Genomic DNA, 15,368 nt, shown 5'->3' on the forward strand with positions numbered 1-15,368 from the left:
ACCCTAGGCCCTGGGTTTGAAGGCGATCGTCAACGCATCACAATAGGGCGGAACACATAACCCTAGACCCTGGGTCTGAAAGCGATCGCCGCCGCATCATATAATAGGGCGGAACACATAACCCCAGACTCTGGGTTTGGAGACGAACGCCACTGCATTATAATAGGGCGGAACACATAACCCCAGACCCTGGGTTTGGAGGTGAACGCCACCGCATCATAATAAGGTAGAACACATAACCCCAGACCCAGGGTTTGGAGGCGGACGCCACAGCATCATAATAGGGCGGAACACATAACCCCAGACCCTGGATTAGGAGGCGAATGCCACCGCATCATAATAGGGCGGAACACATATCCCCAGACCCTGGGTTTAGAGGCGAACACCACCGCATCATAATAAGACGGAACACATAGCCCCAGACCCTGGGTTTAGAGGCGATCGCCACCGCATCATAATAGGGTGGAACACTTAACCCCAGAGCCTGGGTTTAGAGGCGACCGCCACCGCATCATAATATGGTGGAACACTTGACCCCAGTCCCTGAGTTTAGAGGCGAACACCACCGCATCATAATAGGACAGAACACATAACTGGGTCTGGGGTTATGTTTTCCGCCCTATTATGATCTTATTGTCAAACCTTGTGACAAAGGTGGAGGGATAACTGTTATAAATAAAATTGATTATGACAACAAGATCTTGACATGTTGGCAGTTCCTGAACACTCTAAAAAATCACACTCGAGATAACTAGCAAAATTGAATACCCTTATCCAAGAAGTGACACATCGAGCTTTAGACGATGGACTCATTTGTCAAGAAGAGTACACTTTCTTGAACAAATCTTGACGTACGATTCCAGCTTTATACGGGGTCCCCAAGACTCCCAAAAAGGTGCTTGATCAGTCGTTACACCCTGTCTTCTTCACCATTTGCTGTTGCACAGAACCCCTATCTAAATATGTTGATTCCTATCTATGTCCCCTAACTCAAAACTATGCCTCATACATCCATGACATATGGGCTGTAATAAATAAAATTTGAGGGCATGCCATACAATCCCAATACCGACATACTGGTAATGCTTGACATTGAGGCGTTGTACACCAACATCCCTCAATGTCAAGCATTGCAGGCAGTGGCATCTCTCCTTCAACAGTCCCCAGGAGAAAGACCTGATAGCTTTATCCTTGAATGTCTGGAGATAGTTCTAATTAACAATTTCTTTGATTTCAATGGACTCATTTACCAACAAGTTGAGGGCACTAGTATGGGGGTTTCCTGTGCGCCGAGCATAGCAAACACTTACATGGGTGAATGGGAGTTGAAAAATATCTTCAATGAAGCCGCTCCCTTTTTCGAAAATGTCAGCATTGGAGGCGTTTCATTGACGACATTTTCTTTGTTTGGAAGGGTGACACTGACTCATTGCATGAGTACATTTTGTGGCTTAATGCCAGTGACAGCAATCTAAAGTTCACTGCCAAATCTTCCTCGGTAGAGGTGGAATTTTTGGATATCCTTATTTCTGTATCTAATAACACATTACAAGTGAGTCTATTTAGGAAACTTACCGCCAAGAACACCTTATTACAATACTATAGCTTCCAGAAAGATTCAATCCTATTTGGCGAATTTCTGCGGGTGAGGCGTAATTGTACAAACATAGACGACTTTTATAAACATGGAGATGCACTAAAGGCACGCTTGCTGGCCTGTGGTTACCCACATTGGCTAGTAAGACATGCATTTCAGATGGCTAAGTATTATAACCGTGATGTCCTATTACAAGGCACGCATCGTACACCTCAAGACCAAGTCACATGTGTCATTAACCATTCCCATCTAAATTATAAAACCAAGAATATCATTCACAAGAATTGGAAGATCTTGAATATAAATGAGAATGAATCACAACTCCAACCACCTTTGGTGGCTTACAGGAGAAATCACAACTTGCGTGATATATTGGTGCATACAAGACCTCAGTCACGAAGCATCAGACCAACATCACTGGACTACCACAAATGTGGGTCGTGCCATGCTTGTGATACGGCCTTAGTCACGAATTCTCTGACCTATAAAGGTCACAACATAAAGCTAAGAGACCTTACTAATTGCAAGAGCCATAACATCATATATACTATTGTATCCGTGTGATTTGGCATACATTGGTGAGAGGGGGAGAGAGTTCCGTACAAGATTCAGTGAGCGTAAATCTGCTATTCGTACACGCAAGATCACGGCTACTATAGTTTAACACATCTTAGATCAGCAACACTCTGAAAAGGAACTTAGGTGGTGTATCTTGGAGAAAGTGAAATGCCAGGCAGGATTACCAATAGAAACCACTCGAAAAAGAAGGGAAACGTTTTAGATTTTCATCCTGAATAGTGTAAAAGAGGGACTTAATGAAGACATTGTTTGGAATGTCACTAGAACCCGGTAATTAAGACCCCCTCAGTATCCCACCTTTCGAGATTACATTTTATCTCACTCCAAATATATGTTTTTCACCGTAGTGCCACCAATTGTGGTACCATATATATTTTGGCCCCTCTCCATGTCATGTATAAGTCCCTGTGGTTGATGTCGTTACGTTATCTATGACTCTCTGGTACTTCCCGTGCCTGGTGTTGATGGTCATTTTGTATTACTTTTCTGACTAGATTGCCCGTCCGCAATGAACTATCATTGGCAGTATTACTCTTTTGTCACGTGCCACATGCTATATCCACCTTAGCGGGCGTACTCTATTTTTTTGGAATACGGTTTATTTAGTTTATGTAAGGATGATACCTCGCGTTAGGCACTGCTTATGCTATTAATTTCTATTGTATTACAGAATTACCTCTGCCCATAGGTTTAGAGGGGTTGGCCTTTTATGAATATATTTACTGTCACACTTTCATGTTTATGTATTTTTTTGCCATCTGCCTGGACGGGAAGATAGATGGTTCATGCTATCTTCATTTTCCCTTTGCAGTATCCAGCACAAAAACTCTGGTTGGCCACTTGTGTAACTCCACTCTCACAAGCAGACACTTTGCCTTGACGCTTATATATCAAGTATCATCTAACCCTTACTAGGAAGCGTCCTTTTGTCCACATCCATATTCCATTTAAAGATTTGTTCCTATTGCTGCCTGGGAACGTGATAAAAACAGAACATTGCAATATAACGCCCGAGTTTTGCTCTCTTTGTCCTATTTTAGTTTGTATTACACGCCATGTGACTTTGATCTGGCCGTGCGTCATTTTACGGCTCCTGTATAATGTACCTTTCAATCGACCCGGCTGGGTGTTACGATGGCCCACGTGTAACCCCTCACCAGACTGTTTAGGAATACGACTTCGCCCACGAGAGCTTATGTATTTATAAGCCTGGCGCCCTTCTGATATCGGATGTATTGTTTCGTTGACCCTACTTGGTTCCCACCCTAGAGTCCACATAGTGAAGGTAATCTTTTTATACTCTGCTTGCAGTTAGGTTTTAAACTAGCAGCTCACTGTTACCAGTACGAGCGATTATTTCCGAAAACGTAGCTGTCTCTTTCACGCGTTCTTGCTTGTGTTTTAGACACATTTAAATTTAGTCCACCCATACTATACCTGCAGATTTGAGTACACTCTATACAGGGCAGATATGCTATGTTCATGGAAGCTTTCGTGTTGTCTCTTTTAATTTGGGTCAATTGTTTTTTTTAGTCTAGGCAATTTTGAGTAGATATATGTTACGTTATTCTCGTTTTAGAATTCATACAGCATTTACTTTCTGGAGCTAATACTCAACCGCAGCACTCATGGGGAGCCGCCAAGTGTAGTACAATCGGTTGAAATTAATATATTTGAACAAACGTTTGGCCCATTGCGATCAGGTATGTAGCTGTATGGGACCCTGTATCTATTTAGTCTGGATATTACTCCATTCCCTCAGAGGCATTAATGGGGTACTCAATTACTTACAGATTATTTGTTTCTGTTGAGATTTATCTCACATATAATACCTAGCCTATTGGACACGAAACGTGAGGGCTTTTAGGTAAGGCATAATCAGCTTTTCATAAAGACATTATCGCAATATTTGAAATTGGCTTCAATCAAATACGATATTTCTCTTAATTATGTATCTCTTTCTGACAGAACATATATCACCAGTAAGAGACACTCTCACATATTATGAACACAAAACGTGAGGGTTTTAGGTACGATATAATCCCTCCCTCTATTGACTCAAGATGAGCCATTGAATCAAGACCCCATTACTTATGATATTTTTCGTATTATTTGTCTTTCCCTACAGAATATGCGTTATCAGTAAAAGTTACCATTACACGTCATGATAATAATTAGTGGACATCGCCTTCTGACATAATACCTGCATCAATTCTACTTGTAAGTACTTTTTGGTAGAGAACATACCAACTAGAGGCAGCTGTTTACAGACACAAGCGACTTTCTGCAGGGGCTCTAGCCTTTTATTCTCTTCCTGTTTTTCACAGCATGGGTTCTTTTCTGGTTTTTCCCTGGCTCTATACCATGCAATAATGTGACTGGTGCACTTATTCATTTTTGTGTGTTAGCTGCATGTTGTCTTTATATGTTGTCTCCCCCACAGTAAGTATGGGATGAGATATATATATTTTTTAAATTGTGTATATTACACAGAGGTCGGCATCCTTGGTTTTGGCTCGTTTAATAATTATGACTCTAGTCATATGAATAACATTAAGGTCCAATTGATTGAAGTATTGTAGTGTATGGGCCCTGAATGTCTTTTGTTTATACCTTTTAGGTATCCCCTGGGTGCTTGTGTTTTTTTGGTATCTGGCAAGGTCCTGAGGAAGTTGGCGGCACTACTTCCTATATGCCACTGAAATGCGCGTCGACCAATATTGTTCAGATTCTGCTGAACACATCTACTCTACATGGTCATAGAGACTGTGCAATCTTTTTGTCTCCCTCTTTTCCTGATATATGTGTTTGTGAATGTTGTATGAGTCTCTAGTAGGTTGGATGGATTTGTTGTAGCATGTATAAACATTTTTTTTATGGATTTCCCACTCAGAGGTCATTTACTTGATGATGTATTGTATTCAACTATGCATTCTTTGTAATAATTTGTTTTTTTACATGTATGTCTATGAAAAAACAGTTATTCTAAAAAACTGATAAAAAGTAAAGACATTTCTGATATATACTCCTCAATGATAAAACAGAAGCTCCATAAATATTGACAAAACTAATCTTATTCTGTGCTATTTTGTGCATGTCATGATATAATTTTGTAGCCCATGCAGAATTTAGTTCTACATTAATCAAAGAAATATAGGTCACGAGGGAGTTCTTTATATTATGTTGTGTTCTAGCCCCTCTTTTCCCTGACCTCGAAGCATCTCCCTCAGAGTGGGTCCCCGTTTTTTGCATAAGAAGACAACACCGACCTACAGTCAGTCCCACCCTCCCGGAAAATGGACTCTCGGATGCAGATTCCCTACGTTTCTCGGATAAGGAGCAAGAACCTGACCCATCCAGACTGCCAGATCGCACCACGTCCCAGGCCCCCACTGTCCCCACCACCACCAACTTAACAACAACTACCACGCTGACCCCTGCTGCAATGACCTGTGTGGCCTCAACCACCACCGCCACCAGTGCTGCGTGCAACACTCTCCCTGCCTCAGTGGTTACCAACACCACAACACAATCAGAGGAGGGCAGGGAGATTCTGCAGGTGCGTCGAGTGGCAACGCCACAGGTCCGGGACAGCAGGGCAGGTGGGAGGGCAACTGGGGATAAATTTGAGAGGACTCTGGGACCGAAGCCCTGGCCAACATCGCCAGAGTCCTTGGGGCATATTTGCAAACCCAGGGACACATTGGCCAGGTTTTGGAAGAAGTCTGTGAGCTCTGCCTGCTGCTGAGGTCCATGGACATGCGTATGGGCCAAATTGTGGACCTCATGGGCCAGCTCATGGGTGTGCTGAGGGACAGTCGTGCAGCCCAAGGGACAGCTCAACCCCCCTCCAGTGGCCCGCAGGATGATATCCCACCACCTCAGCTGAGGCCACAGAGAGGGGTGAGCTGCAACAGGATGACCCCTCAAACACCGCTTAGCCCGCAGCAGTACCCCCCCTGTAAAATGCAAAAGGGGCCGTCCGAGAAACACCAAGGGAGGATCACGTGGCAAAGCACCATCCAAACACCAGTCGCAGAGCCATGATGGCACCTCTAATTTGGAAAGTATAGAAATCTGGTTATTACTTCCGAAGATGTAAGGCAAAACTATCTATATCTAAAAACGCGATGGCAGATATAGTTAGATTAACATGACAGGGATAAACCCAAAGGACAGAGCACGTGAGCTCTAGCAACAAGCCACAAAGAACTGTAATATTGAAGTGCATTATGCAAAGTTCTTAAAAATAAATAGACATTACATAGGAACACATCTGATCAAGGGAGGCTTGTGTATTACAAGAGTATTGAGGAATAAACTCAGAGTACACAAAGCCAAATCCAGTGATGTTGTTAGAAGATGATATTCATATATTGGTTTGGGAAAATAAATGGGAACACAACCGGTCAATGGAGTGTTGGAGAATAGACTCAGAGTCTACTGTGCCAAAGCCAATAAAAGAACCCAGACAAAACAGGAAAAATCCGCATAGCAGGTGACTTACCTATCCGTCGGTACCCCGGGCTTCATTGAGCCATGGACAAAGATGACACCAACTCGGAAGGGAATCATATTTATATGCCTGTTAATTAGTTAATGGAGAACAGCAGTGAGTGATCGGCGTGTGACAATGACGCGAACGCAAATCTACTCGTAGCTGGGAATTGTAGTTCAAAATATCGTCTGGCCGCATAGAACCTGTGCGCAATGTAAATCAAGCCCATCAAGATCACATGCGGCTCATAGAGGTGAAACTAGTCAAAGAGATTGGTTAGCAAAATAACGATGTTTAGAGCATAGCAGGAGCCAATTCAGAAAATCATTGCGTTCCGCGGACCTACCAATCTCACCAAAAACCACGGGAAATGTAGTTCTAAAGGGAACACCCGGGACAGTGGCTTGCGGCTGGTATTGGCTTTATACAAGTAGTAGTACGTTTCTTGAATTTATGCTCAACACTGTAGCTCCTCTGTGCCGGTTGAGATTTCTCTTCAAAAACTTGAAAGTATAGATACCAAAAACGCGTCTGTTAAGTAGAACTACTGGAGTGACTAAGGCTCATGGGAGATGAATTTCAAAATGCGCTCAACAAGTGAGACTCCTAGATGGGTGATGGCTCATGTGAGTATTGATTATAAGGGCACCCTAGGTCTAGAATAACGGCTGGAGAAGGTTTCATAGGGGTGCCCGACAATAAGACGATTATGGAAGAACTAAGTCCAGTATGACAGCTGTGCAATATGCGCGCTGTGAAAAATTAGCTAACCAGCGTACCAAATTTGAGTAATGTAAACTACACAATGGCGTGTCGACTGTAGAAAAACTATAAAAGATCAGTTAGATCACGTGAGCATGCTACAACCGGTTTGATATCTATAGTGGCATCATACATGCTACTGAGGCCAGTGGAGGCGAAATAACCAATACAGTATGAAGATAAGTGTGTACTGAAAACAGCACACTTCTACTTCTTAGTTCAGGTCAACACCACATATCTAACACTAGTTATGTATCAAAAGATGGGCAAGAAATTACTGGGCCCATCATGTATACCTCAATGTGAAGAGAGAAGGATTACTGTGCACACGAGTAACCAGAGTCTTCAGAAAAGAATTCAAAGAGAGGCCCAAGGAATCTCATCATTGAGACCTGTTTTGTCACATTGCAGTTTGAATACCCAACGTTGTTCTTTCATAAAAAGAAATTTGGATATATCTGTTATGTGCGCAGAAATGCAGGGAAGTGACTCCTTCACTTCAAGGGAGATTCCTTCAGGTGTCTTTGATGCCCACAGGCCTTGGAAGGTTCCTGTATGGTTCACAGGCACAGACGATGCTGCAGACTGGAAAGGAGACGTAGCCGATCCCAAACGAAGTCCAGTGAAGTCCAGAGTTCCCAGATGATAGAAGAAGAAGTGGTGTCTGATCTGAATCTTGTCCGACGACAGATCTAGGGACCCAACCACAGGTAAGCCCTTAAGTGCCCTTAGAAAAGGGTTGGGACTAGTTAGGGGACCCTCCAAAGGGAGCCTCTGGACAGGGGGGAGGCTACTCTCATGTCCTTTGTCCAGTTTCTACTAGAGCGGGAGCCAACACCTCCAAGAGCTGGTTTGAACTGGACTATGCATGGGGACACCAAATGTGCCACTCATGCAGGCTGAGTTGCGCTGTCAAGCACACCCATCTGGCCCCAATACACTAAATCCTGTCTGGGAGGTGGTCACACCTCCCTGTGACAGGATGCCTATTGTTCTGCCTTCCCCTGCGTGAGCTTGGCTCAGCATCAGGAGGGCAGAATCGTGTCTCTGGTCGGCAGGAGCCATTTTGTGCTGTCCGGGTCTAGAAGGCTGACACCGGGAACACTGAGAGCCTAACAGAGGGCTCTTCAAGTGCTTGGAATCATACCGTGGGGGTATGATTCAAACATGTTTGATACCAAACATGATAGGATTCGTTTCAGCCAGTTTCAAGTTGGTCATCGCATAATTATGCGGTTCCCCTCTATATAGTATATGGCTGCCGCACTTACAACCCGGGAGAATGGACTCTGTAGGAGCGTCCTGCTCATGCAGGGGCACCATCATACACAGAACCAAGCACCCTGCCTTCAGGATTGCAAATGCCTGTACATCACAATTTAAGGGAGAAAGCAGATACACTGGGGTCCTGATTAGCAGGTTCCCAGTCAGACTAGTCAATAACAGCTTAGCACCAGGCTAAAAGTGGGCGTAACCATGCAGAAGGATCCTAGCTTCCTACAAAATTAAAGTACATGGTTCAGTCTAAAGATCTATGAGAATATTGAAGTAAAAGGTTCAGCCTAAAGTTCTTGGAGCACAATCCGTTTAGTGCTTTTCTGTTTGAAAAGAAAAAAGTATTGCCCTGTGGTGTAGGGTTGTGTCCTGATGCCACAGACCAATAGCGAAGAGTAATATGCATTGCCAATAACATGCATCATGGCGGTTCCTGGCAATGCTTTTACAAATGACTGCCTGCTTGGGGTTCATTTATAAGTTAGGTGGGCATCCTCTCCACTAAGGGGATGGAGTAATTCACTCCATCTCCATGGCTGAATGGTGGATGCCAGCTGTGATTAAGATCGGGCACTAAGTACCAATGAAGTTGTTTTAAGAACACACAAGGTACGACATATTTCATCCCCAGAATACATAAAGCATAATACATTTTCTGTTTGAAAGCACGTGAAATGTATATGGGTGTGTGGTTATGCATAGAACCATAATGTTTCTCTCCGAGTAAAGCGTACATGATTTTATGGCACGACACGGAGGCCAACATTATGCAATAAATCCTTTATTGCTACCACTCAGCAGCAACAAGATAGGAAACCATGTTCTTAGAATAAAGAATACAGAACCTCTAAGAACATTCCAAATATAACAAAACTCCTCTACATCATCTGTTCTCCCTTCTTTTATTGCTGCTGCTCAAGGAGATAAGTATAACTTAAAGATTTATAAAAATATTTATATTGGTAATATCTGGAAGACTTGTTAAATGAATAAGGTAAAAATGAATAATGATTGATGAGTAGTGAATGAGTTATGAATAATATGGCGAAAAAGATATTAAAGTAAGAAGGCATAAGTTGAGTTAAAATTTAAAACTAAAATTAGTAAGGTTTGTAAGATAGCATTTGTACATAATGAAAAAATGTGAAGAGATTTAGAAAGGAAACGGGACGTTAATGACTTGTCTCGTTGAGGTAGCATGTCTATATTGTTTTATTTGCGGTGAGGTAGGAAGAGTGGGAGCTTCGGTAAAACGGAAGTGAAGGATAATAAGGCAGGGAAGTGTATTCATTAGGGAAGTTACGATGGTATAAAAGTATGTTTTTATTAACCAGGCGAGCATTTGTGCTGAATGCGACGGTTTAGTATTGGGCGTTGAAAGTTTTGAAATGCGCAATATGCGCGAGGGAAAGGATATTGAAAGGATCACGAGCGGGGCTCGAGAGCTTACCGGGTGACGCAGGAGGTTGAGAATGTTGGAGACAGCGAGGTTCCCGTTCTATGCGTGTGACGAAACACGTCTAGAATGAAGAGGGACTTCGCGCTTTGTATTCTTAACGCGCAAGCAAGTTTGAGTCTAATTGACTCTTTGGTGTTGCCGTATGAACGTCGGTTGCTAAGCAACGACGTTTGAGAGTCGGAATCGGCAAGTTTCAGTCAGCGTCGTGTGAGGAAATAAGAAAGGAGTGTTTTGATGCTGAGGGCGAGTAGTTTTTGGTCTATAAGAGGAAAAGTTTAAAAAATAGGTTGAGAATATTGGTTATTAGAATAAGTTTATTTTAAAACTTGGTTGGTATGGAGCAAAGTGGGGGAACTATGGAAGAAAGAATAAACATGGCAATAGAAAAGATAACAAGCATAATACATTTTCTGTTTGAAAGCACGTGAAATGTATATGGGTGTGTGGTTATGCATAGAACCATAATGTTTCTCTCCGAGTAAAGCGTACATGATTTAACATACATTTCCTGTCCAAGAACGGAAGTTCCATACATTGCATGAGAATGCATAAAGTACCAGACATCTTCTGTCCAAAGATACATGAAGTGTCAGGCATTTTCAGTACAGGAATAAATGTGTTCCATATATTTCCTGCCTTCTATTTACAGTGAGAGAACACATGAATTGGTGCACAATTCATATATTTCCTTTCAAGTATATTCAGTAAACATCACATCAAAGTGTACAATATAAAGAACAAGATAAATAAAAAAGATATCAAATTTGATATAAATAAAAGACACACAATGGAGAAAACACGAAAGTCAGGTATAGAATTAAAAAATAAAAACGAACAGCGGAAATGTTATAACACACGAAGGCTACAGTTCTGTTTTTGGCCACGGGAGAGAGCTCCTAACACAGATAACATTTTCACAACTAAAGAACAACCAGTGACATTATTATAATGTTTTGGTATTTCTATCGTGCTTGCCTACTCATTTGTGACGTCCAAAGCAATTATTTTGGGTTTCGGAATCCACATTTTTGCGGAAGGGAATCCAATTTTTTTCTATAGAGACAGCTTCATAGCCTGGTAGGTTCACTCAACATTTCATGCTCCTGAGGTCCATAAAAGAATGAGTACCTGTTCAATTGAGTAGCAAGAAGCAGCTTCTACACCACCCACTTGGGAAGAATATGTGCTTTACAAATACATATAGTGTATATATGTTCACATAAGTGTAGGATGAGATGGTGGAGTGGAGCAGATTGGAGTGGGGTGGGGTAGATTATAGTGAAGAGTAGTTGGATAGATTGCAGTGGAGTGGCGTAAATGAGGAATGCAGTGGGGTATATTGGACTGGGGTAGATTGAAGTGGAGTGGAGTAGGTTATCTATTGGCAAGATAGCCACTACAGATTGATACACGTCTTCTGATACCTATTGGCTTAGAAACTGGCATCTCTTATGCCACTAAAAAGCAATAACATTCATTAATATTCAGAGATACTTAGTCTTAATATCACATGTATCATGTACTACGCACATCCATATATACGTTTCGTCCCCTCACAGAAAAAGTGAAAGTTCAAAATTAAAAGCAGTCCTAAAGCCTTAAACTACTAAGGCCAAATGTATGTGATCTCTAGAATACATCTATGTACTGCCTGTCAACATGCTGTAAAGAAAATAATTGTTCTGTCAGAGTAAATCATGTATCCAAATAGCAGGGTCCTGGCTTCGCTAACATTGTGGCCTGATTGCCTAGTAAGAAAGCCATGAAATATGAGGCAAGTTACACCCGATATTCAAAGATGGGCACTAGCGTCACCAAACATTGTGGGGCATTTTCTCAAGCCCCCATTGCCACCACAACGTCACTTTCAGTGACGTTGTAGTAGAGATTGGGGATTGGCCCTATTCAGAAGGCAGCGTTAAGCCATGTTAAGTGGCCTAACGCGGCTTAACGCCGCCATGTGAATAGGGCCCCCTTCATGCTGTTTTTAGTGTGAAAGGGGCGTGAAGTGGGGGTTGCAGTGGGCGTTCCACCACAACACCCATTGAGTTTGACGCTACCTCCTATTCACAAGGGCAGCGTAAATAGGAGGTAGCGCCAAACTTAAGACCAAGAGAAATCTGGTTTAAAAGTGGCGAAACAGGGAGAAATGCTTTATTTCTCCTCGTTTTTGCTTTTTCCATGTGTGCTGCCTTGTGCAGCACACATGCGAAAAGCAAAATTCCATGGTTTGTGTATGTATAGGAAGATGTCCCTTCCTGTACATATACAAACCTTTTTTTTAAATGCCGTTTTGTAACTTACATGTGTGCTGCATGAAGCAGCACACATGTAAGTTAAAAACTGGCATTTAAGATTTGTTTATGTGCAGGAAGGGACACCTTCCTGTACATAAACAAACATCCCTGCTTGCAGACACCCTTGCACTCTGCAGCAAGGGTGCCTGTGTTGGCGCTAAGTTGTGAAACTTAGCGCTAATGCATGGGGAAACGCAAGGCTGCCCCATATCCTTGAGAATTGGGTGCAGCCTCGTGTTTCTGAAGTGGCGGAGAGAGGCGTTAAGCCAAGAAGGCTAACACCTCTCTCCGCTACTTCCTTGAGAATATGGCCCTGTGAGTGTTCAAGGATTCTTGGGAATGGTAATTTTGTAGTTGCGTGGCGTCCCATTGTGTATTCTCTACAGGCATAAAACCTATTGCCAGGTAGTGAACATCCTCACCCTTCCCATGCTTGAAATAAACTTTCAGCCCAGCTTGAGATGGTGAGCTGGTGAGTTGGTGAGATGGTGTCTCTGTTTGTGGTGTCTGTGTATAATGTTTGTGTGTGGAATTTGAAATGTGTGTGATGGGGTATTCTCTGTGTGTTTGATTGGTGGCGTGGACCATGGACGAGTTGAACAGAGGGGCTGGACAGGGCGGGGGGAGGGGCTGCCTTGCCTAGAGGAGAGCTGACATGTTGGTGACTTTATGTAACCGTGTTTTACAATAAATGCAATTGTTCATCTTATTCTGGTGTATTCCAGAAGTGATGAACTGTACCTAAGTGACAGACTTTGACCCCACTGCTGCCCTTTCCCGTATTTATGTTGCATGTTTCAATGGGGAGGGCAGAGCTTAATTTGTAGAAAATAAATAAATGCAAGGGTACTAGTCAGGAGTCCACTGTAGCTTGCTCCACCCATTGCCCCTGCCAGCGCTGCCAATGACAATTCAGACTATCACAGGCCCCCAAAGCTATAAGAATGGCTTGGATGGCAGGTATTAGTAATTTGTAATGCATATTTAGGCTGTCCGGTTTTAGGTTTAAACCTATAATAACTGATAAAACCCCACTGTAAGTGAAATAGCCCTCACCAGTGAAAACATATAAACACTGAAAAAACACCTGCACAACCACAAACTAAATGCCATTCAAAGATAGGAAAAAGAGAGTGAAAGAGTCATTTTTTTCTTCCTGAATGAGACAATACAATGTAACTTTGTTGTTCAAGCTAGCAGTAAGAAAGACTGGCCTAACATTATTCTGCTTGAGTTTTGTTGTTTAGGGATGCCACTAAAATATTGTTTCTTCTTTCCTTTGCTTTTTTCAGTTTTCTGGTCTTTGGTCTAAAGATATAGGGTTTCGAAGCATGTTTTAGGTCTTGTTTAATTATTTTATAAACTGTAGAGAATCAGGAAATATCAAAATCATATTTGATATTTTTGCTGCGTTTGATTCTTTCACTGATAGGTAAAATGGCGGCTTTCATAAGTATCTTTCCTGATATGTATCATCACATTTACCCACAGAGAATGGGTAAAAACCCTTAATACATCAGCCTCCAGTTTCTAGTGAGTCAGTACCGATAGTAGGTGAATTGCCAAACCTCAGGCGTTAAACATTCAATGCGAGATATTGAAAAGTATATGTGAAAAGAGCACTATCACCAAGCATCTTGGATAGTGGTGAACACATTACACCAGACTTTTGGAAAACATGGAACTCATTGTCACTTGGAATGCTCTGTAAAAAAAAGGTTCTTAGCAAGTTCAACAGAGATTGGAGTGATATTGTTCGTATGTTATGTGTATGAAAAAGTTGTGTGATGTCCTGTCACAATTGATACCTGAGCTGAAGTACTTTCCTGTAAGAGATCCTTGCCACTTGTTAGTTGGTATGCTGAAAGCATCTTTACAATCTTCAGAGTTAATGAGGAATGCTATTGACGTTTTAGTCCATTCTGGTGCACAGGAACTAAAACGCAAATATTTATCATTTCGTGCTTTGTGTGGCATCAAAGAAAGAGTCATCCCAACTGTGTCCCTTAGCTGATGGTTCTCAGTCCAAGGGGCTAAGAATGCTATATTATCCATGTGGCAACTATTTACATATTTTTGGCTGAGTGATGATGCCAAAGACAAGAAATGTGAGGATCTTTGGTCGCATATTGATAGTGATGTCAAAAAAAGTACACTCTACTGCATTCTTAGATTTGTACAGGAAAACATAGCTGCTGTAGTGGACATAATGCAAACACTAGAGTCTGAAAACACCCTTGTCTGCCAAGTGTTCAGCATAATTCGTGTTGCTATGAAACATCTCCTGGAGAGTAGACTGGGCGACACCTTAATGACTTTGGCATTGCATCATGTTCCATGTTAGAGTGCTTGCCACTTGGGAAGCAAAGCAATGTTGAGGAGCAATTCAGGAACTTTCATGTTACAATATATGAGAAATGGCTTGCAATTATGCATAGAAATGTCCCTTCACCACCACTGGCATTTAAAGTCAATGAAACGTCACTGTGGTACTCTGTAGAAGTTCTAGATTCCTTCCGTAAAGGGGAATTTCCTCCGTAGTTTCAAAAGTGCTGCTTCATTTTTGACCGCTTCAATAACTCTGAGGGCATAAGCGCCCAGCTCAATGCAATTGTTGCAGAACCTTCCCCGAGAATCGCAATTTTCAAATGCACCAGTATTGGCATGGGAAGCTATGTCAGTGGCCAGAGTTAACTAATTGTGTACTGGCTGTTTTGATGTTGCCGGTCTCAAGTGCCAATGTTGAGAGGGCCTTTTCACAGAAGTTTACATGGGAAGGAAAGAACGAGTGCACACTACCAAAGACTCACTGTGTAAGTATTGTGTACTACAATAAGTTTAATTTGCAAAAATCTATGTGGACCTCATATACACTATACGTACACTGTCTATATACCATGC

Source organism: Triturus cristatus, chromosome 3_1 (genome assembly GCF_964204655.1).
Source record: "Triturus cristatus chromosome 3_1, aTriCri1.1, whole genome shotgun sequence".
Lineage (NCBI taxonomy): Eukaryota > Metazoa > Chordata > Amphibia > Caudata > Salamandridae > Triturus > Triturus cristatus.